This window comes from Anser cygnoides, chromosome 3 (assembly GCF_040182565.1).
Source record: "Anser cygnoides isolate HZ-2024a breed goose chromosome 3, Taihu_goose_T2T_genome, whole genome shotgun sequence".
Taxonomy (NCBI): domain Eukaryota; kingdom Metazoa; phylum Chordata; class Aves; order Anseriformes; family Anatidae; genus Anser; species Anser cygnoides.
This window is the reverse complement of record NC_089875.1, coordinates 72,941,647-72,963,231: the sequence shown is the minus strand read 5'-3', so window position 1 is coordinate 72,963,231 and position 21,585 is coordinate 72,941,647. Positions and strand designations below refer to the sequence as shown.

The window sequence follows — 21,585 nt, the reverse complement described above, 5'->3', positions numbered from 1 at the left end:
CTCCCCTCCTGTTTTGAAGTTACCTACCTCTGTTCCCTTCCAAGGAAAGCCAAGCAAGTGGCTCCTAGTTGTGCTCTGGACATCTGCAAGGATACGTTTATCTATGACCCTTCAGTGTGTGCTACTTTAGCTTCATATTTTCAAGAATTCTTCTTCCACAGTACTTTTTTGTCTGGAGTCATTTCAGCTGTACAGGTGATTAAAGCATATGAACAAAATCATGGAAACTTTCTTTACTGGTCCAACATGAGTAAACAGTCTTGTTGAATAATCGAAAATAAATCTGAAATTCAGAAAAGAAAGATTAATGTGCAGGAAAGCAAGGAGAGCTTTCTGGGTCATTACTCCATCTAAACTCTTCGGGTTGACAGAAGCCCATTAGTCTAAAAGCAAGATGGCAATGAGAATTTATCTGAATATTGTTTTAGTACATGTAGACCTTGCCCCCTGTGCAAAGCAGAAACTAAACTCTGTGATATCTTTAAGACAGAGTACTTCACGGGTTCCTTGTAAAAGTCAGAGAAGTCTGGTAGACATCTTAAGAAATACATCTTTTAGCAAAATCTGAATCTAAAGAGAGTTCCAATTAAACATAACATGGTACGCTCAAAATCCCAAGTCCCTAATTTTGTTTCAATTATTATTCTCTTAACATGTTTCCTCCTTTCCTGTGAGCGGAGGGATCACATATTAACTAGGGCACAGCATCAGAAATCTTCCACAGAACACAGGGCTTAGTGGCAAGGTCTGGGCAATATTTTCTCCTGCTCCATGTGCTCCAAGGTTTTCAGCACAACTCCTAATCATTAAAGTGACCGGGAGAGGGACAGCTCTGCCTTGTGAACTCCACGGACAGCAGATTTGATTGCAACAACACTGTTGTCAGGGTTATAATATTGCTCCCTGCCAATCCATATTTAATTGGGGAACAAAAAAGGCATCCTTAGAATATGCACCATCTAGAATATTCTGCACTTCATACTAGAGAGATTTTGCTGGTTTGTACTTCTTACAGATTTTTATCCACAGGAGAACAGAAATAAAAGGTATTGGGAGGAAAATTCACCAAAGAGGGGGAAGCGAGCTCACAGTTTAATTCTGTAATCTTGTTAGAGGTTAAAAAGTGAGTAAAAGTTATGCTGCATTAAACTTGAGTAAGGAAAACATACAAGTACCAAGAGGCTCTTTACGCTATCAGAGACTGAGATAATATACGCCAGAAGTTAAAAGTTAAAGCCAGATTTATTGAAATGAGAAAAACAGGTCCATGTCCATAGCAGAAAGTGTAAATAATGATTGGAACCATGAACCAAAGAAACTGATGGATTGTCCAATCCTTGAAATTTTCTATCAAACATCATCAAATGAGATGTTTTTCTCTTCTGCAAGTAGGCAGCTACTCTCATATATATAGACCTTCCCTTACATATGGATATTCCATTACACAGGGAGAGATGTGTCAAAACAAGTTAGTACTAAAACAAATTGGAAGTCTAGGTTCTTCGCTATGCAAGCAATCAGCCATGCAAGTAGAGCCTTCTAGCTTGTGAATATATTTAGTGAGAAAACTGAAGAGAGGAAAGCTTTGTTGCCACTGATGGATTAGTTAAACTGATAGATTGGGAGTGCAGGCAATGACCAAATTCCTGTTGCAGCTGCAATGCCAATATATGGAGCTGGCTCTGAGAGCTGGAGTTTCTCCGGGACCTCACAGGCAACCACTGTGGTTTCTTAACAGTGCAGAGCAAACATGGCAGGCAGCATATCATGTTAGCTTCAACTATTCAGCACAAATAACCGAGGACTCAGTCGAGAGAGATCTGACAGATTTAGATGAAGTGACTGAAGATGATACCAATACCAGCTGTCTGCTTCGTGGCCCTCTACTTGATGCCTCAGCGAATATATGGTCTGTGAAACAGGCTGGCTGAGGCACAGATTTCATATTAGTTGGCCCTGTCTTTGCTGGCAGAAAGGTGGGCTGGACCCGAGTGCCAGTTACGTCTTAAACCGCTGCATTTTGGACTCCCAGCTCCTGTCTGTTGGTGGTCTGCAATAATGAGGATGTGGCAGCACAGATTTCAGAGCAGGAAGGACGCCAAGCACAAGTGCCTCGGGGCTCTGGAGTGCATACTGTGTGTGCTGTACGCTGAGAAAGAGCACCCAGGCTAACAAAGCAGACAAGCAGAAATTACGCTCTGCACATCAGCAGAAGCTACTTATTTCCTAATGTAAGATGACTTAAACACAGTCGTGAAGAGCAGTGAAGCATAATGGTTTGAGAAAAGCACTTCCTTCTTACAGGAAAAGTACTAGAAACGAGAGGTATATTTTGCGTGTGTTTGACAAAAATCAGACAGAGGCTGTACGCAGATACGCAGCCAGGTCATGTCAGGTGCTCTCATGAATAATTCGCATTTAGAGGCAGAAATGTTAGGTAACTTTGCCAGCAGATTCAAAAGCTATTGCTACAGACAGTTAGAGAATCATTCCCCCCCCGCACACTAATTAGGGGTACAAAATGCCACTGGTGAGTTTGTATTCACTGCACTGATTGCATTTAGGCTATGAAGAGCCGAAGGAAAAAGAGGCTTGCTCAGCTGAATCCAAAGACACATCCAGGCACCCCTCAAGCCTGAAAATCCAATCTCAGGCTGACATTGGCCATGTAAACACTTTAAATCTTTAAAGTTTACTGCAGAACCGTGGCAGGTAAAATCCACAAATGGCTAGAAAGCAAATCCAAAATCTAAATACTGCAATTTCGTCCAAGCACAACCCCATAGAAAACCTCATGCAAAGTCCTGTTGCAACAGCCATCGGTTCCTAAGAGATACGGAGCAGCCACTCGCATCAAGCAGTACTCCAGATGGGTTTTCCCACACAGAAGCAGTACAAGTAAAGCAGGAGCAGATGAAGACAGTGCCAAAGAGATGCAGCACAGATGGCAACGCTGCAGCACGGACTTTCCAGAAGTCCTACCAAGCAGCAGTCTGGTCTCTCCTTGCAGGCACACCACCACCCCTCGACATCAGGGGCAGGAAAAATGGCACGCTTAGCCACAGTTCGTTGTTCTTCGGACAAATGCCACTGTGAAAGTACTACATGAACTTTGACAACATGCTAGCAAAGCCGGTAACCTTACAGCGTTTCCGCTGTCTTTATGAGGGTACTTTGCTTTCCCTTTGACACAATTGCCTCTCAAATCTTGCAGTGGAAATGAACCGACTTACACTGATTTTTTTGCAGTTGTTTTTCTCCAGTTGACCCAGTTTGTCTTGTACTGGATGTGCTGACGCCTGCTATGTGTTGCAAGACCACAGCGAGGCAGGTATGCTCAGAAAGCTCTTGCCAAACCTTTAGGATTAACAGTTTATTTAGTATTCCTCCTACAGCCCGTCACGCTGGCCTGTGTGAGATTTCACGCAGAAAGCGGCAATTACTTAGCATGCTTCCACTGTTACTTTTAAATTCGTTTGGCTGACTTGAGAGGGACTGAACTAGGTCTGCCCATGCTCAGGGACTTCCAGTCCTCCCAAGGCAATTATTTTAAGGTACTAAATATCGTTTCTGTTCAGAACAAATCACAGAGGGTACACAACTGAAGTTTCCAAAGGATACCGTCAAAGCACACAAGGCTTAACATAAGCACTTGATTGCAAAAAATATAATCCAAACCACTTGGTATTTTGACAACTGTAATACAAGCAAGTCAGGAAACTACGGGAGTGACTTTGTGCACCAACGATACATCTTATGCTTCTCTGAGATTCTCAAGTGTGCAAACACAAATCATCCCAGGTCCCTGACATAAACTTCAGTGAAGGGAAGAATCAAGTCCCCGACTCCTGTTGCTGATTCAATTCAGGTAGAGAAAATGGGCAGCATTGTGAAATGAAAGAAGCAAAATAATGAAGCTCTGGATTTTCTTTTTTTCTTTTTCTTTTTCTTTTTCTTTTTCTTTTTCTTTTTCTTTTTCTTTTTCTTTTTCTTTTTCTTTTTCTTTTTCTTTTTCTTTTTCTTTTTCTTTTTCTTTTTCTTTTTCCTTTTCTTCTTTTTTGGGAAATATCAAATTACGATCAATTTCAAGCACACAGAAAAGAGGGGACAAACTCAGCTGGTTTTGGCTTTGGCTATGTTACTGAAGTCCCTGTTCCAGCAGGCTATGCCCGTTCCCTGGCAAAGTGCCCTCTTCTTCTGTTTCCTTTTGTGTGTCCGCATAATTTCCTGATTATGCAAGTGCACAGCAAAAACAATTCATCTGAAAATGAAAATCAAGACAAAACACAAGACTGAGCTGGTACAGGAGGTTTTTGTGTCATATGTCTGCCATTCCACAATGGAGAGCTGGACAGTCTGAGTTACAGAGGACAATATTTGAGCGTGAGGGTGAGCAAAAGCCTGAGCAGCAGAAGCAGGTGATGTTCCAGCTTTCTCCTCTACCCTTTTCCAGCACAACTCCTGCCGGACTGCTAACGTTCCTGTGAGATTCCCCACGGGTTTTCCATGTTTACCAGATTTTGTTATTTTAAAATTCCAGATTAAGCTATAAACTCTATCATGTTTTTTTTAGAAGAATTAGGCTACTTGTTAATCATCAGGAAAGATGGCAATCAGATGGCTGAGGGAAAGCTTCCAGATGGCAGCACCACGTTCAGAGACCCTCCTCCTTCCCAATATGCTTTTGAGCACCTTCCTCTTCTTTTCCTTCACACAGAGCTGCACTGAGCCTAAGCACTTTATCAGAGGCTTTGTTAGTCATTTGGAATGAAATTCTGGAATATGAAAAGTCCTCCCACTCTTGTGCCAATCCATAAGGTGCTTCTGTCTTGAGCATGCATAGATTCGGTCCTGAAGGGCAAAGGCAGCCATTTTAGCATCTGAGGGCATCAAAGCCCCCCAAGGGCTCGAGCCTGAGGGAGATGGTACCTCTCTCCCATACGATAGCACTCTTTCCCAGCCCAATATCTGTTTCTCTGTGGTCTTTCTGCAATTATCCTCTGAAGGGCTCAGATTCTGAAACTACAGCAGGGGTGAATGGTGTCATTCAACTGATGCACTCGAGGAAGGTGTCCAAAGGTTTAAAACAGGATGAGAAGCTATCAGCTATTTCATTTCAAGTGGAAAAGAGAGGTCGTTAAAGGGGCTTGGAGGTGCCCTGTCGATATTAAAGCAAACTGAGCATGGAGGCAGGCGGGCACCGAGATCCTCCCCAGAGCCTGGCTTCTCTGCCTGCACCAAGAGAAGTGCCTGCAAAGAGACTCTTCTCCTTCAGCTCTGTAGCATCTAAATGGAGCAGAGGAAAATGAGCTGCCTTGAAAAAAATACATCCCTTCTGTTTGGAAAGCAAGTGTGGTCAATTTTAATCACTAACAGGGTTAGTAATTGCATGTTATTTTTAGTGCTTACGGTGATTTGTAGACAACTAAGAAGCAGCATTCCCATACATTGCTTGAAATAAAATCTTCATCAGAATTTGCCAACACATTTAAAGGACCTGTCAAAATAACAGAAGCAATATTTGCATTTGCTGACAAGACTTCCCTCATATGAAGATAGGGTTAATGTGCCTATCCACAGTTCTTGGCTATCTTTTCAAGTGCAGTCACTTCGCAGGAAACGCTGGGGACATCTGATAGGAAACATATCTGGTGGCTGAGCTTACCAGTTTTCCCAGATGCCATGAGGATGATAAAAAGAGGCAGTGAGTGTTGAAACATCTCAGCAATCAGTTTTCTTGCTAAAACTGAGTAATGCCATTTTTTTCTCACAGTTAGAAAGATAATGGCCCTTTCTGCCTCCGTGTTCTGGACCAAATCCTTGTAAATAATTTAAAGGGAAGCCTGTTTCTACCAAGTTTCTAAAAATCTGCAAGGAAACACTAGGTGAGATAACGCTGATAACTCTTAATTACACTGAACTAGATCCCACTTAGAAATCAAGTACGTAATTATAACCTAAACCGTAGGAGGCACATTTTTAATCCTAGCTACCTGGTATAACAACATCAATGCTACTTATATGGATGTTAGTAACACAATAATATGAAATCACTCCTCTGCTAGCAGGGAAATCGTTTGGATTTGTAACAGTGCAGCTGAGAGCAAGTCAGAGCCTCATATTTATTGAGCTTATTCACATCCAGTGCAGCCGTTGACACCAGGGTAGCCATAAACCCTTGTGCTGTTGTTAACCAAATGAGCGAGACTTTCAAATGTATTTCTATTCATAATTTTACAGCTGCTACAGCTTCCTGATTGAAATAGATAAATATTTGTTTAAGGATTATTGTAGCAGGATTATAACATGTCTAGAGACAGATGTAATATTTTTTTTTAGTATCAGACGAAATCCTTAAATCCTGAAATACTTCTTCTGCCAGAGCACGATTTGTAGTTTGCATCTTGATTTCACCACTGACTCAGCAGAAAGGTACTTCAGGGCAGCTTTTCCAAAAGCTCTTTACTGTTTTGAGAAACAACATTGCATCAACGTTTAACGAAGCTTGTATGTCCTGGAATGGCTGCATCGTTTTTTACAATCAGGCCTTGGGTTGCTAAGCCACTGGGGAGCTGCCAAAAAGCAGCTCTTCCTGGGTTCATGTCCATGCACTGAGTGGGGCGGCTCCACATCTCTGAAAGACCCAAGATGTTCTTAGGGCCTGAAAGCTTTCCCTGGTCTTGCAAATATCCATGTGGTGGAGATGTAGCTTCATAGCGAAAACAATACTTTGGTTGAACATAACAAGTCACAGTAACACCAACCGTAGCGACGGGTGCTCACTGCCAGAGGGACACTCACGGAGTGGACAAGCTTGGTGTGAGGACCTCAGGTGAGGCACACCCTTGTGCCTGAAGAAAGACGTCCTGACAGCACTCTCCAGACTATTCTTCCTCCCTGCATTTTGAAATGAGGAGAAGGAGAAGGAGAAGGAGAAGGAGAAGGAGAAGGAGAAGGAGAAGGAGAAGGAGAAGGAGAAGGAGAAGGAGAAGGAGAAGGAGAAGGAGAAGGAGAAGGAGAAGGAGAAGGAGAAGGAGAAGGAGAAGGAGAAGGAGAAGGAGAAGGAGAAGGAGAAGGAGAAGGAGAAGGAGAAGGAGAAGGAGAAGGAGGAGACAAAGCTAAAATTAAGAATAAAAAATCCTGCAAGGCAAATGGTAGTGCTTCAAGGTTGCATAACTATTGAACTATGAGAAGCTCTAGCTAAAAGCCATGGACCATTTTCAAAGTAAATCTTAACCAAGTGGTCATGCCCAGCGTGGAAGCACTGATCAGCTCCTCCCTCTAGAAAAAGAGCAGGGCATGGCTGGCACTTCCCACATAAGCATGTATGTGAAAAATGTGGTGTCAAAATAATTTCTAGACTACAGCTCTCCTTAGCTGGCCTCCTCAAAGATGGGGATTTTTAAAAACACAGTAAAGTCCCAGCTGGTCATTTCCATGTTATATAGAAGTGACAAAATGACCCTGTTCCTGTGTTACATATTTAGTTTCTTCTTCACTACAAGAATCACAATGCTGTTATATTTTGTTTCCAACTGTTGTGTACCATCCCTGCATACCATCCAAATACCTGTGCTTGCAGGGTGCATGAGTTGGGGGCATGGGTATTTTTTAAAGTGTCTCTCCGTATATTTATGGTCTTGTATTATTCTTCTGCAAAGGAGTGAAGAAAGTTTTATTAATAAGGTGTTCTGAATGTTGATCTGCTTGGCACAATCAAATGGGCAACTGAATCCAAAATAGTCACTGCAAAATATATTTCGGAACATATTTTCCCTCTGATCCAACATCAGCGGTTGCCAACAAAACAGTGAAAGATGGCTGAGGCGCAAATTTTCATATTAAAAACATGGTTTTTTTTCAGTTGTTGTGTATTTTCACAATGCCTTTCTTAAAAGTTTATGTTGTAGAGCTCTTCAGAGAAGCCTAGGATAACCCAAATTCTCAAAATAATGCCTGATTTGTTGATACCCTTGAAAGACTGCTATTTTTGTTTTTCCTTTAAAGAGACAGTGAAAGTGAACTGCAAAAAAAGCACTTGTACTGGAAAAAATAACCAAGTGAATGATCCATGGACGTGGACAAGCATTGCCAGTGCAGTCCCTGGGATACTGAAGGAGTTTTTCAACGTGTAAGGAACACAAAGCTGTAACTAAGTCTCCCTCATATCTCACAGTGGTACAGGGGGAAAAAACAGTAAAGAAATGTAGCTCTAGCCTTGAGATCAGGCATTACCTATTTGCAGTTCTCATCATCTTCATTTGGCTCCAATGAAGATCAGTCAAAGCAAAATAATCGGAGAATGAGAACAACAAAAACCTTAATGGTTGTAGCAGCAGTGACCTGGTGAAACACGCCTCTGTCCCCCTCTGCTCCTGGGAGAGGCAGAAGGCTGCTGCAGCTGCCCTTGCTGTGGGGTAGGAAAAGCTTTGCTGCACCTCCCAGCCTGGGGGCGGCCCCACGTCCCCACACGTGCTTCTCCACTATCCCAAAATGACGGCTGCTTCGCATCCGGGCTGTTGTCCTCCTTGCTGGCTCTGTTCCACAAGCCGCACCGCTTTTGTGGTGGTGCATAGACAGGCGTGCAAAACCAGCAAATTAAAGAGGGACATTTTGTTTTTCTGGCAAAACTGAGAGCCAGGAAACTATGAGAAACCAGATTTAAAGCTGTCCCCGGGCTCTTGCTCCTACACCTTCAAACATTTGCCCTGGGAATTGATCGTATAGCACAGTCATGTAGTTCAGTGCCATATCATAAGGCACAGGTTGAGCGATTTGCAAGGGTCGCCTTTTAAAGTTAAAGAAGGAAATTTTTTTTTTGCAACTTTAACACCCTCTCCTCCTCGTGTCATGTGTTACTCACAAGAGAAGGGTGGGTGAACTGGGGAGCCCGTGAGTTCCAGGCTGGGAGACTCGCTGCCTTCCCCCAGGTTGATATACCAGGGTTGTGTGGCCCACTGAAACCCAAAATATTTAACTGTGCTGTGACAACATCAGGGGAGCCCCCGGCACCGCCTGCTTCCTCCTGGCTCAGCAGTTGCTCCTCCAGCCGCCTGGCACAAGGGACAGCAACTGCTTGGGCCAGGGCAGCAGGCTGTTACTGCTGCAGCATGCTGCAAATGCCCCAGACAGCGTAAAGAAGAAAGGGAAACAGCACTGATGTATGGACAGGAAGGTTCATCCTGAGCAGTATTTTCTTGAAGCCAAGCGGTATTTCTCTTGGCTTTCTGATGGGCTTTTGCAAACAGAGGGAGGTGATGGTTGTAGTGCCTTCTGTAAGAAAAAGCATACAACAACCTAACGGCGGGGTGGCTTTTTGTTCCTCTCCCCTCTGTGGTTGCAGCCCCAGCTGCAGCCTCTTGGAAGAGTGTTAGGAGATAGTTTAGAGCAGACCCTTTCAAGTGGCAATCAGAAGCAAAGTCAAGATTTGGTAGAGCCTGGTGGTGTCTATCCTAGGAGGCAATGTGACCTGTCTGCTGGGTGCTTGAGTTCCCAGCAATTCCTCTTAAAAGTGTGCAGCACAACGGGTCCAGGAAACTTGGGAAGAAGCAGCACGCCTCCTGTGCACCTTTACTGACACCTGGCACCAACGTAGGCACAGCGTGCCTGCCCACACTGAAACCTGGCTGCTGGCGGCAGCCTTGCAGCAGTGACGTGAAGATCAGCACAAGCTTCAAAATCCAGCCAGCAAGTAGGGGAAACGCCTGTGTGGGCAATAAAAACTGAGCCCATACTGTAACCTCCAGGGTGGCTGCCACCTCCACACGCTCCACACGTAAACCAAAGGCAAGGTTTTATTTGAGGGCAAAACACTGTGGGGAAGAGGGACAAGAGCTGCTGTTGGAAGGAGATTCCCTCCATCACTGTCCCCAGCCATGCTCACCCCTGCCCTGAGGTCTGTGCATGGCTGTGGGACCCCAGACCTCCCACTGGGGGGCTTCTGGAGAGTGCAGGCAAACCGTGGCCACGCTCGGCCCCACTCCTCTAGCAAGTACAGCAGCAAAGTCGTGGGCTGTGGAGCATCCCCCCTGCCATCAGAAGATGACTCCCAACTCCCTCCTGGTCACCGTGGCTTGTCACATCTCCACCCGATTGCAGCAACCCATCAACAGGCATGAGTCAGGGCAGCAAATAACATCCCCCTATCTTCACACACGCCGCACTGGGTCCACTGGTCACTTTGCTGCAAAGGGCGTTGCAGAAACCGTATCTTTCCTGCACTTGGCACCTGGCTGTGATGGCCGGGAAGCGTCCCAGCTGGCTGGAGACCTGTGCCCAGCCCCTGCGGGGACAGCCCGGCTGCTTTCTGGGGCAGGGCACAGCCTTCGCCGTGTCCCATTTCCAGGCACCAAGCCACCACTGCCCCAGCCCATTGCAGCCTCGCCCAGTACGGCACGCGGCCCCTGGGCCAGGAACATCACCCTGTCCTGCACACGAGACCAAAAGCCGCAGGGTGAGGAGGTGCAAAGCAGAGCTCTGAGCTCCTTCCCTCCCTCCCTGCAACGTCTCACACAGGTACCTGGCCAAAGCATGGCCTATTCCCTCATTTCATTACCCGCTGCGTTATTTTACCGTTATCCTTTTGGCCGCCAGTAGATGGTGATGCTTTATCTGCATCCAAGATACAAGCGTACATCGGAGAGGCAGGGGGGCAGCATTACAGCCTGTCTGAGGAAAGACTGAAAAATGAAAAGAGCATATAAACCCCAGAGTAAGTCAGTCAGTCTCCAGGCAACCTCCTGCTTGTGCAGACACTGATTTCATAGAGCCTTGCTAATATCCCTGATCTCATATGGGAATCCCAGCTACTTTCCCAGAGGTGCAAAAACTGCAACTTCGACTACATCCTTGCCTCCTGGTGTGTTAAAATGAGCACATGTGAGAGGGCCTGAAGGCCTCGCTCTTCATGGGCACGGTGCAGTCTGGAGACCAGAGAGATCAAGCAAATGTATTTTTTGCTGAGAATGCAAACAACATCCATCTCCATCTGCAAAGAAGCGAGATCCCGGAGGTATTTTTGGTGATTGCATTCCCTTGAAAGCCTGCCTGGCCCTAAACCCCATGGCCTTGCAGGTAGGCTAGTGGTGACTGGGAAAAACGTGGACCACAGGAGATCTCTCCCCTGCTGTTGCTCCAGCTCCAGGCCTGATCGTTCCCTCCCAGAAGCTCTGTGGATCCTGGGCTTACCACGTCCTGAGGCAATCTGCTCCATAGGCCTCACCCTCTCGGTGGGATCCTCAGAGCTGGTTTCCAGCAAAGTGCTACTGCTAAAACTGAAGAGGTCCCGCTGTGGGCATTAAGACAGCACCAGTGTGAGCCTGTACCAGCTCTCCCTCTCACCCAAAGGCTGCAGGTCACCCACTGAGTGAGTGTCCGTGAGCAAAGCAGCCTCGGGGAAACCTCCCGAAAGGGAGACGGCAGCTGTCGGCGTGCTGCCAGCCTTACCTCCTGCACCGCTCGCAGTGGCTAGCAGCACGGTTTTATCTCAGAGTACAATTTCCAGACAACTAATTTGGACTCAAAATCTGTCTCTCTCTCTCTATCTCTAGGGTTTGAAGTGGACAGAAACCCAAATTCGAGAGGAACCACCTGGATTTAGGAAGAGGCTTTTAACATTTTACCAAACGAAGAGAATGAGCATTGGCCAATAATTTTAGGATACCATAAAAGAGACAGAAATCCAGCCAGGCAGACCTCAGAGAGAGACTTCCAAAATACAGATATAAAAATAGGAGGTAAAGCAAAATTCAGTCCCTGGGAGCTGCTGCCCAGAGCAGTGAGGTGGGGCTGTGCTGGTCAGGCCGCACCGCGGCGATGCTCACCTGCTGAGACACGAAGCCCTGCTTTAGCTTTGCTTCGGTGCATGGGGAAGAGCTCGCTGCAGCAGCTGGCAAATGGCTCTTGTGAGAACAGCAAGCGCCACCATTAAAATTAAAAAAAAAAAAGAGTGAGAGCAACAGATATGTTTGACAGAAAAATCGCACTGGAGGCAGGTTACGGGGAAATGCCTGAGGAGAAATTGCAGTATCAGGCTGAAGCAGCGCCTGCTGTGCCCATCATTAGTTAATTACCTTGGCCCCCAGCCCTTTCCTGGCCGGGGGTCTGGCCCTGGCCCCTCTGCCTGCCCAGTCCCACCAAGCCCCTTTCACCTGAGAGCCCACCACTAGGCACTCACCGTGCCGCTTCAGCATCGGAATTATTATTAATTATCAGTGTCGTTATTACACGGCGCCTACGAGCCCTGGCCACCCAGCAAAGCCCCGCGCAGAATATTAAAATGCTAATTTCCCTCTCAGATGAGGCCTTGCTGCTGCCTCTCTGCTCATTTGCTTGCGGATGCTGTTTCGCTGTCAGGGCTGTGCTCCCTGCAGGCACGGCACCAAAATGCTTGCATAAACAAGCCCTGTTCGAGGAGCCACGTATCTCACACATTCGTGCATTACAGCCCTAATTGGGATTACTGCCACACCAGGAGAAAAACACTTTGCTTGGTATGACACGTTTTGAAGATGCCATCGTGTCTTCAGCGTGCCGTGATGGATCGGCAGCCGCGGGATACATGGACGAGGGCGCAATTTTCCTCCACAAAGCGTGGCGTGGCTGCCCATAAAAAGTTATATCAGGGCACAGCGCGTTTCTGTGCCCCGTCAGAGGGCCCCGGTGTCGGGTTCCCCACTCGGGGAGCGGGCGGCTTTGGGCAGCCATCCCGGGCCGGCAGCCAGCGACACGCTGTGATCCTCCGTGCGGGTAAGGAGGCGGCCGTGCAGCAGGTGGGGAGGCTTGCAGGGGCTCGGGCAGCGCTGCAGAGGCCTGCCGCCAACTCCCACAAAGAGAGCATCTCACCGGGGTGAGCCGTCCTTGAACCGCCACCCCAGAGAGCACAGGTCAAGCAGGGCAAAGGCTGCAGCTCTGCAAACGTGCAGCAGCAGAGCTGAGAGGAGCTGCTGCCCCTTCCCCACACACACTGAGCTTCCCTGGAGAGCTGCACGCGAGGTGTTGACATCCTGAGCATCATCCGCACATCACCTTCGCCTCTCACTGGCGCCTGGATTCTCTTAGCTCCTCGATTTTCAGCACTTGGTGAAGCAGAGGCATTGCTTCAGGCAGCATCTTTAAGGTATATAAAGCAGCACTCAGCCATACAGCAGAGGGACCAAAATCATTCGGCACCAACAAACACAAAGACAGCAGTTCAGCTTAAACAAGCAAGGAAATGAAACCAGCATCTCTCCCTGCAGGTATTTTTTTGTAATAACCTGCCATTACTTTCCTTCTGCCATTAAGCAAGAATGGCAGCGTTTTCTTACATTGTGCAAGATCCCCAATGTTTAAAACTATTTCAACAGCTCTGAATCATGGCGAACAGAGAAACGCAGCCAGAAACTATCTTGGAGAGAAAGATGGTCAAAGTTGTACAGCATTATAGCAATCTTCTCACACACAGATAGCACAGGACATCTCGTTAAACAGCGCCTTCCTTCTTTTTACAGCACCTGCAGCCATCCCACATATAAATACTGCATCTGTCTGCAGATGCTGCTACAAAGAGATCGCAGTGGGGCACCCCGTGTCAGGTACTCATGCCCTCCCAGGCTGGGGCAGTCGTGTTTGTCTGCGGTGTATTATTACAGGAGAGGCAGTGCATTGTTACAAGAGAGGCATAACCGAGCAATGCAAGAGAGTCAAATGGACTGTGACAATTTGTACATAAAAAAAAATCAAGGTTAAGATGCAGTAAAAAGCACACCAAGTACTTGCTCCTGCAATTTTTGGAGCTAAAGAAACCACCGCCGCCACAGCCAGATGTGGAACCCGGGGCCGCTTGTCCCCTGGTACCAGAACTGCTCCTGGTGGCGTTTCTGAGCTTCCCACATGTGGCTTCAATTCAGAAGTGGTTCAAGGCGTACAGCAGACACGCTGGCTGGTTTTGCCTGGACAGATGCACTGGAATCCCACAAATTTCTCCAAAAATCTCACCAAAAGCTGTTCTGCACCACTGGCGCTGCTCACAAGCAGGGTCCGGCACTACTCCAGACTGTCCAGCCACAAAACCCATCCTAATTCAGTCCTGGTGGGAAAAAAAGGAAGGGAGCAGAGAAATAAAAAAACCAAACCCACAACCACAGTGGGCAATGCTGAATGGTTCAGCGCAGCCCAGCTTTTCACAGAGTGGGACGAAGTCCCAGGCAAAGAGAAGCAGGGACGAGCCAACATCAGGACCAAGGTCTGGGTCTGGCCTTCTGCTGAAGCCCCCGCTTGCTGCCTGGGGACTGCCCAGTGTCCTCTGCCACCATCGGGATGCTCCAAGCAGCTGCCCCAGCAGGAGGGGCAGGCACGGGCCCTCCTTTTGCAGCTCCCTCCCAAGCTCCAGCCATCCCGTGGGATTTGCCAGCAGATGGCAGGCAACCCCTGGCAGAGGTCCTGCTCACCGGGCTTGGCTACTGAGCTCCTCAGCCCCATCCAGACGGCAAAATGGTCTCCTTCCAGCTCTCCTGCCCCTTCCCCTGCAGGCCGGTGCCAGGCACCACACGCAGCTGACCACCTGGAGGTGAGGATGGGTGCAGTGAGGTTTGGTGGGAGCTGGCAGCACTGTGAGGAGCTGGGTGAGGAGCCAGTGCTCAGCTGAGCGTGCACACAGGCGTTTGGTTTGAATGCCAGCAGCAAAAGAAGGGAGCCACACTCAGTCAGCCCAGCAAAGCACCTTCACTTCGAGATTTAAAAGGAAGAAAGAGCAGGCCAGGTACCACCTGGTTAGAGATGTGATCTCTGACCCCACATGAGGTTATCCACTCTGATCAAACATCAACAGCAAATTCTCATTTAGTCTCTGGAGTAAAAGGGGCCTGGCAGCAGAGATGCAGGGCCAGCACCAAGAAACAGGCCGATGCTGCACTCCAGATTTGGGGTCCTCGTACCAACTCACCTGGGTCCTGAGTACTGCTTTTTGGCCAGAATGCAGGCAAACAAAAAACACATTTACAAACCCCATCACAGGCCTGTGGAGGCTTGCCAAACAAAAATAAAAAAAAATAAAAATAAATAAAAATAAAAAAAATAAAAATAAAAATAAAAATAAAAATAAAAAAAAAATAAAAAAAAAATAATAAAATAAAATAAAATAAAATAAAATAATAAAATAAAATAAAATGGGCAACTGCTGGGGCATATATTTTGTTGTATATTTTGCTTTCAAACCTCAAGAAGCTGTTTGCAAAAGCCAAATCAGACTGCAGCAGCTTTGCTCTGAAGCCAGCCAGTGAAGCCAGCACAAGCCTGCTCTCCAAAAGGCTCTGGGAAAGCAATTGGCTCTGACCCGTGCTAAAGCTGCTTGTGGTTTATGTGATAGAGAGCCCTTAGCCAAACTCCTGTCAAGAAACGTGAATTTCAACATCTGCATGGAGTTCTCTATCAAGAGGGAAACCCACAAGACAAAACCCCTAACTGATAAGCAGCGCTAGCTTCCTAAAGAGACACCCCGTGCTGGCAGGGCAGCAAAGCCCCGGCTCTCCCCAGCTCTGCAGGAGGATGTCCTGGTGCTTGCTCCGCCGCCATTTCGGGGGGCTGGTGGGCAGCAGCGCTTCACTGCTCTCCCCGTGCTTCAGCTTGCAGGTGCTCTCGCCAGCTGCCACGAGGCAGCGCAGGTAGCTCGTACGTCTGTATCAAACAGGTCGGAACTGACCCATCCCTGCACGCTTTGTAATACAACAGGAAAGGCATGGATAGCCCACATGTCTCCGGACAGGGGGTGGGAACCACGGGTCCGTGATGACCCCGCCACCTCTGAGGTCCAGCAACCACTCAGCAGGGAGAACGAGAGTGCTGATGCTCCAAGAGCCCGGGAGAGGACTCAAAGTGGGGATGCTGACGAGAGGACCTCATGCAAAGACCAGAAGCCAGGAGAAACTCCCGCAGCATGGCGCTTGCTCACTCTTCAAGCCTAGGCAAGGTTGGTCCAGCCCGCTCCCACCGGGCCCGCTGGGCCTCGCGCGCACACGTGGCTGCTGAAGCGTGCTCTGGTGACAACGCGGAGTGATTCAAAGGAAAGTAATGGGGCCGCTCCCACCTGCCCGTGCGAGCGTGAATCATGCGTGCTCGAACCCCAGCCAGATGCAAATCAGCAGATCGTAAACGAAATACACAGGAGCACCTCCTGGCGCCCGCCCCCGCCCCTCGCAGGCCGTCAGCCATCCCAGTGGGCTCTGGCAGGGCTGGTTCGTGTCCTCCCCATGCTTTTCCCGTCAGCACCTGCAAAGCGAAGCCAAAAGCCTTGTCCCAAGGGCTTCTTGGAAAGGTCCGGCTATCTTCTCGTGGAGTGGGAAGGTCATCGCAGTCGGTGCAGGTCTTCAGGTGTTTGTCCTTCCCAAAGCTCTGGGTCAGGCAGGCAGGTTTGCAGAGGGAAGAGGCCAAGGTGATGAAGCCGGGGCTGGTGGGGTGCTGAGGGCCCCTCCACATGGAGCATGAGAGGTGGCCAGGCCCCTCCTCACCGTCAGAGGCCTCAGGTCACCCTGCAGCCTGGACACCTTGCTTCACCACCCTGTGGCCTCCCCTCTGTCAGCGGCAGGACTGGGCCTCTGACTGAGGGCTTGTACAAACCTCCCGCTGTGAAATCAGGGCTGATCAGAGCCCTGCACCTTTGCAGGCTTTCTTCTGCCTGTTGCAACCACGGAACTCACATTTCTCTCAGCTCTTTCTGCTTGACTTGCAGGTCACAGAGATGCAATTCCTCAGTTAGACTCGTGTCTTCTGAGCAGCAGACCCATCTCATGGCAGATGATGCCTGCAGCACACAATGCTTCCATCTGCTGACGGTATAATATGCAAGAAAACTTGAAGACAAGAACACCAAGAGAGCTCAGGGCATGCATTAAAATGCACCATACCCTTAGACACCCTGACAAACAAACACCAGAGTTGTCAGCCAGCTCCCTGAGACCACCAGGACCCAGACAGCACTGGTGACAGGACAGCCCTTCTGGCAGCAAAAGCAAAGTGAAACAAAACACCCAAGGGCTCTCTGAATATACTCTGGTTTGGTGCATCTACCATTGCCTGCAAAATTGTATCCAAGAGTGCAGGCTGCAGGGGGTCAGGAAAAGAAAGGGCTTGAGTAGGATTATACCAACAGGCCTGGGTGAAGTTGAGCCACAGTATGAAGTGAGGCATTTGGCCAAACACTGCATCCAGGAGCCAAAGCTTACAGCTGCCCTAGCAGGTGAGCAGAGCTGGAAGGAGAAGATGCAAGAGGCTGAGGCTTTTCCCAAATCCTTCCAAACCCAATGAACTCCCAGTTCCAGCATGAGTCTTCAGTGAGGCAAACACAACAAAATGAGGTCTGGATCTGGGACGCTGCAAAGAAACAGAAGGACATGCTTCAAAAAACTCTTCCTAAAGTCCTACTGTCACCCAAGCATGGGACTTGTTGGACCTTCCTAGCAACATCAGCTGGCACATCGCTACTGGCCCCAATCCTTTTCACATTTTCAGCTGCTTGTTCTCTCCTTGGCAAAGGCGAGATTAATGATCGGACTTTGGAGAGTTCAGAGAGTTTGCCTGAAGAGTCAGAGTTTGCAAAGCGTCCAAGAAAACAGACCTGAACACCAGAGCCTCTCCCGCCCCAGCAGCGGCAGCACAGCAGCAGCAGCACCAGCCCCTCCCGGCTCACCTCAGGTACTTCTGGCACCTTTCCTGCGACTCCCACTCAGCGCAACGCGTGTTGACAGGTTGCATAAGGTGGGCCCGTTGCTCCCGGGGATTGGATAATCATCTCCCTTTCCATCTCCACACGTGGGCCTCACAGTTGGAGCTGCCCCATGACAGCGCATTGCATTCGTGGCTGGAGCAGCAACCCCAAAGAGGACCTCTGTGCCACCCACACCGCTTTCCAGCCGTTCTTGGAGGACCAACTCACTCAATACTTTGCAAACACTGCAGCCCACAGCCACATGACTCTTGCAGACAAGATGGTTTGGGCTCAGGACACCCAGGTCTCGGTCAGATAACTGAGTTACCCAGCAGCAGCTACAGCGCTGGTCTGGCACCCCGCTGCAGGAAGCGCTCACGTTACGTGGTGGGGGACATCTGGCCTGGAGCATCCGAAGCTGCCGTGCGTCGTGTAAACCTGAAACCCATGATGAATGCTCAGCACGGTTATATTTAGTGTGCATAGCTCTTTTGGCTACGCAGGGTATCCTGTTTTGTCACTGCATTTTTGGGGAGCAGACTATTCCTTAACTCCATATTCGGATACGTGCACGAGAGGAACGAGACATAGGAAATTTGGTCTTTTTTTTTAACTCAAGAGAAGACTATCACAGTCAACATGGCTTTATTAGCCACATCGGCCTAAATAAACTTAGGACATTTCCTAATAACTTAAATAAGCATACTGCTGAAGTTCGCCTGTGTTGCAAGAGCCTGAAATCCAAAAGCACAAGTGTCTTTCGCTTTGACATCCACACGTGGCATACCCAGAGACCATCCCCGATCCCACAGAAGTAGGGACCCTTCCCACTCTCTTGCCCTGTCCTCTCCACATTCATGTCACATCCCATGCACCAGAAGCTCAGGGCATACAAGGGCAAAACTGAATACCGCTGTGGTGCTCTTTGGATTTGATTTTCAAGGTAGTCTGTAGGCTACACAAAGCCATAGACCAGTGAATTGCTGCTGTCCCCACAGTACCATGCAAAACATCATGAAGGAGCTAGGTAGAATACAAATGGATTACCTCAGCTCTGACATACGAGAAGTTGCAGCGATAACACAGTCTTGGAATAGCACAACCACTGTGTATTAATAAAAGCATGACGCACTGCAACTGATATATGAGTTTGGCACATTAGGGGGGAAGAATATGCCTGCTTCTGATCTAGCTGGCGGGTCATTTCTTACATCTTCCAGCACACACAGCCCACTGACAACTGTTTTATAAGATTTACATTAGCAAATCCTAGTCGAGCCTTTCTCCACAGACCGAATATATGTAAACGTTATCATGCAAGGCCGAGTTCTCAGAGATGAAAGCATGCGGCCAGTATGCAAACATGATACACGTCAGGATCTCAGATGACTCAAATACACTTAAGCAGCTCCAGTATCACTCTGGATGATAACAGAAGTTACTTCATCCCTGCTGCCTGGACCTGACTGTCTCAAAGTCACAGGGGACTTCCAGCTTTCACCCGGCAACAGCACTACGTAGAAGAAACTCTTCTTGTAAATCCCCGCTGGGACGTACCCACCAGGGCGTGTTAGTAGATGTCTCCATTGTTTCGTTACATGGGTAGGGATTTGTTTTCTGTGCTTGTGGGATACTGCAAGCTACAGAAAACACCCAACAATAATAAGAAAAGCTCTTAAACAAAGGCTCTATTATTACCAGGGGGAGTATTTTGAAACCATAAACTATGCAAATATTCATGCATTTATGGGCTGGTAAGACCAAAGTCCATAAGCTTTTTGACATGAATGATTGAGTCGGTTTGCTTGCTGTGTGCAGAGAACTTAGTAAAGGTGACTCATTTATGTCAACTTACCTACGTACAGCTTCTACAGTTGTGATCCTATACTTGAGATAGATGATGCTCTTTAAAACTCAAAAGATTTCAAAGAACTGCAGTTATTACACAATGCCATAATATAACACTGCCTGCTTGGATCTCTGCTGTAACAAGAGAGGGCACCAGCAAGGGAGAAGCCCTGATCTCTTTTAGTTTCTCTTTGTTAATATTCAGAGTTTCAGTGCCAAAACCAAAGTATTGGAAACTGTCCTTCTTTCTTGTGTACCACTGCAAGAATGACTCATACAATTCAAATAGGTTGAAAACAGAAAATCACAATTTCACAAATGACTTGTTCTACATCATATTAGATAAAGGCAAGACCAAAACCAGATGTTTTTGTGCTGTACAGTCTAGCACTAATAACACAATCTGACGATCTACAGACATCTCCTAGCACTATCTATCAAACAGAGCTATAGGAGACTTGTGGTAAGACTTTGAGCCTTTTATTTCGTAGTTCTCTGGTTCACTTTTCAGCCAAGGAAGTAGGATTTCTTTAAAAATCAATTGCTCTTCCACAGACCTGTGAGACCTAAGTGCACAGGTTAAAGGTCAGTGTCCACTTGTTTAAATTGTCTACAAGGCTCCGAACTGACAGCCATGCCCCTGGCCAGGCCAAGCTTTCAGAGCAAGAGGTCACCTTGCCAGAGCTGGGCTGCGCCACGTTCCACAGATAACAGTGGGAAGTATTTTTAATGTATATGTTAAAAATACATTTTCAAATGTATTTAACAGTTCGTCATGTTCTGGAGAACTTCTGGCACCTAAACTTCATAGCATTATAACTTGTATGATGATAGCATTATAACTTATATGATCAAAAGGCCACCATATTGTCACTCCTTTGCTTTCTAACATCCCAAGAAATTCCTACAAGTGGAAGGAGGGAATTATCTTACCAAGCCACGCATCATTCAGCAGGACCTGGTCCATGATTAAAACTTTATTTGCTGAGGATAGCTATGAAGAATTCCTTTCTTCAGTGCTTTGCATGTTGGGTTTTTCATTATGTAAGACACTTTATTAGTCTTGTGAGAAAGAGAGTGCATAGAACATGCTGGTCACCACACCACTGCTGGTTACCACACTACATCCAGGAATTGGTTAAAAAAAAAAAAACACCTGCTTTCTTTGTTCCTCATTTTTAAAAAATGGTATTTAAAAAATAATGCGGATTCTCCTTTACTAATTTATTGTATTTTTAATAACCTTCACTGCTAGTATTAACAAAGCAAAATTCCATTCTGAAAACAGACTGGGACAGAGTTGGAGGTTCACATAGCTTCTTGCCAAACAGCATTAGAAGACCTTTCAGCTAAAGGAACATACTGCTGAATATTTCCTGTAGCTGTGTGTTTGCTGTATGCAACACGCCTGTATAGTTTACACGCTCCCAAATTCTCTACCCCCTTCAAGATACTTTGAAGAACATGCTACGTATTAATCACAGAAATGGCCTCTTACAGACCATGCAACACACTTAGCAGTACAAAGCTGGAGAAACTTATCCTATAGTATTCCAATACAAGCACATTATATAAAAATTATTAGGCAGGTTGGCATTGCTTTCGGACTTTAAATCCTAATGGTTATATTTTTCAAAAACATCTACCGTGGATTATCTTGAATATCTGTTACATACAGCTGTGGTACTCACACAGCAATTTCAACAGCTCAGCTATAACCGCACACATATCTTTCATAACCTTGTTGGTGGTTTTAATCTACCTCAAACAATTATTGCTCTAGTAAGTATTTATTTGGCCAATGAAAAAATCGTTGTAGTCATCATGCAATAATATTTTTCTTTGTTCCTATAAAAATAACAAAATAAACCGAAGCTGTTTTTTTTCTTTATTTCTCTGAAGTCTTAAACAAGGACATGAAGTTCTCTGGAATGCAAAAGATGTATCCACCTGTTAAAAAACATTACAGGTAAAGCACTGAAATTTTTTGGCTACTGGAATGATGCTTGCTGAAGTTCCACGTTTGGCCAGATCAAACTGATAGTATTTGGCACCAA

At 47.0% G+C, this 21,585-nt stretch overlaps 1 long non-coding RNA gene across 1 annotated transcript; it reads left to right on the top strand.

The window, feature by feature from the left end:
• The first annotated feature begins 3,189 nt into the window (after window positions 1-3,189).
• Window positions 3,190-11,680, top strand: LOC125185035 (uncharacterized). Its single transcript, XR_007169879.2, has 3 exons — window positions 3,190-3,331; window positions 8,008-8,131; window positions 11,550-11,680. It is a non-coding gene; the product is annotated as an uncharacterized lncRNA (long non-coding RNA).
• The last annotated feature ends 9,905 nt before the right edge of the window (window positions 11,681-21,585 follow it).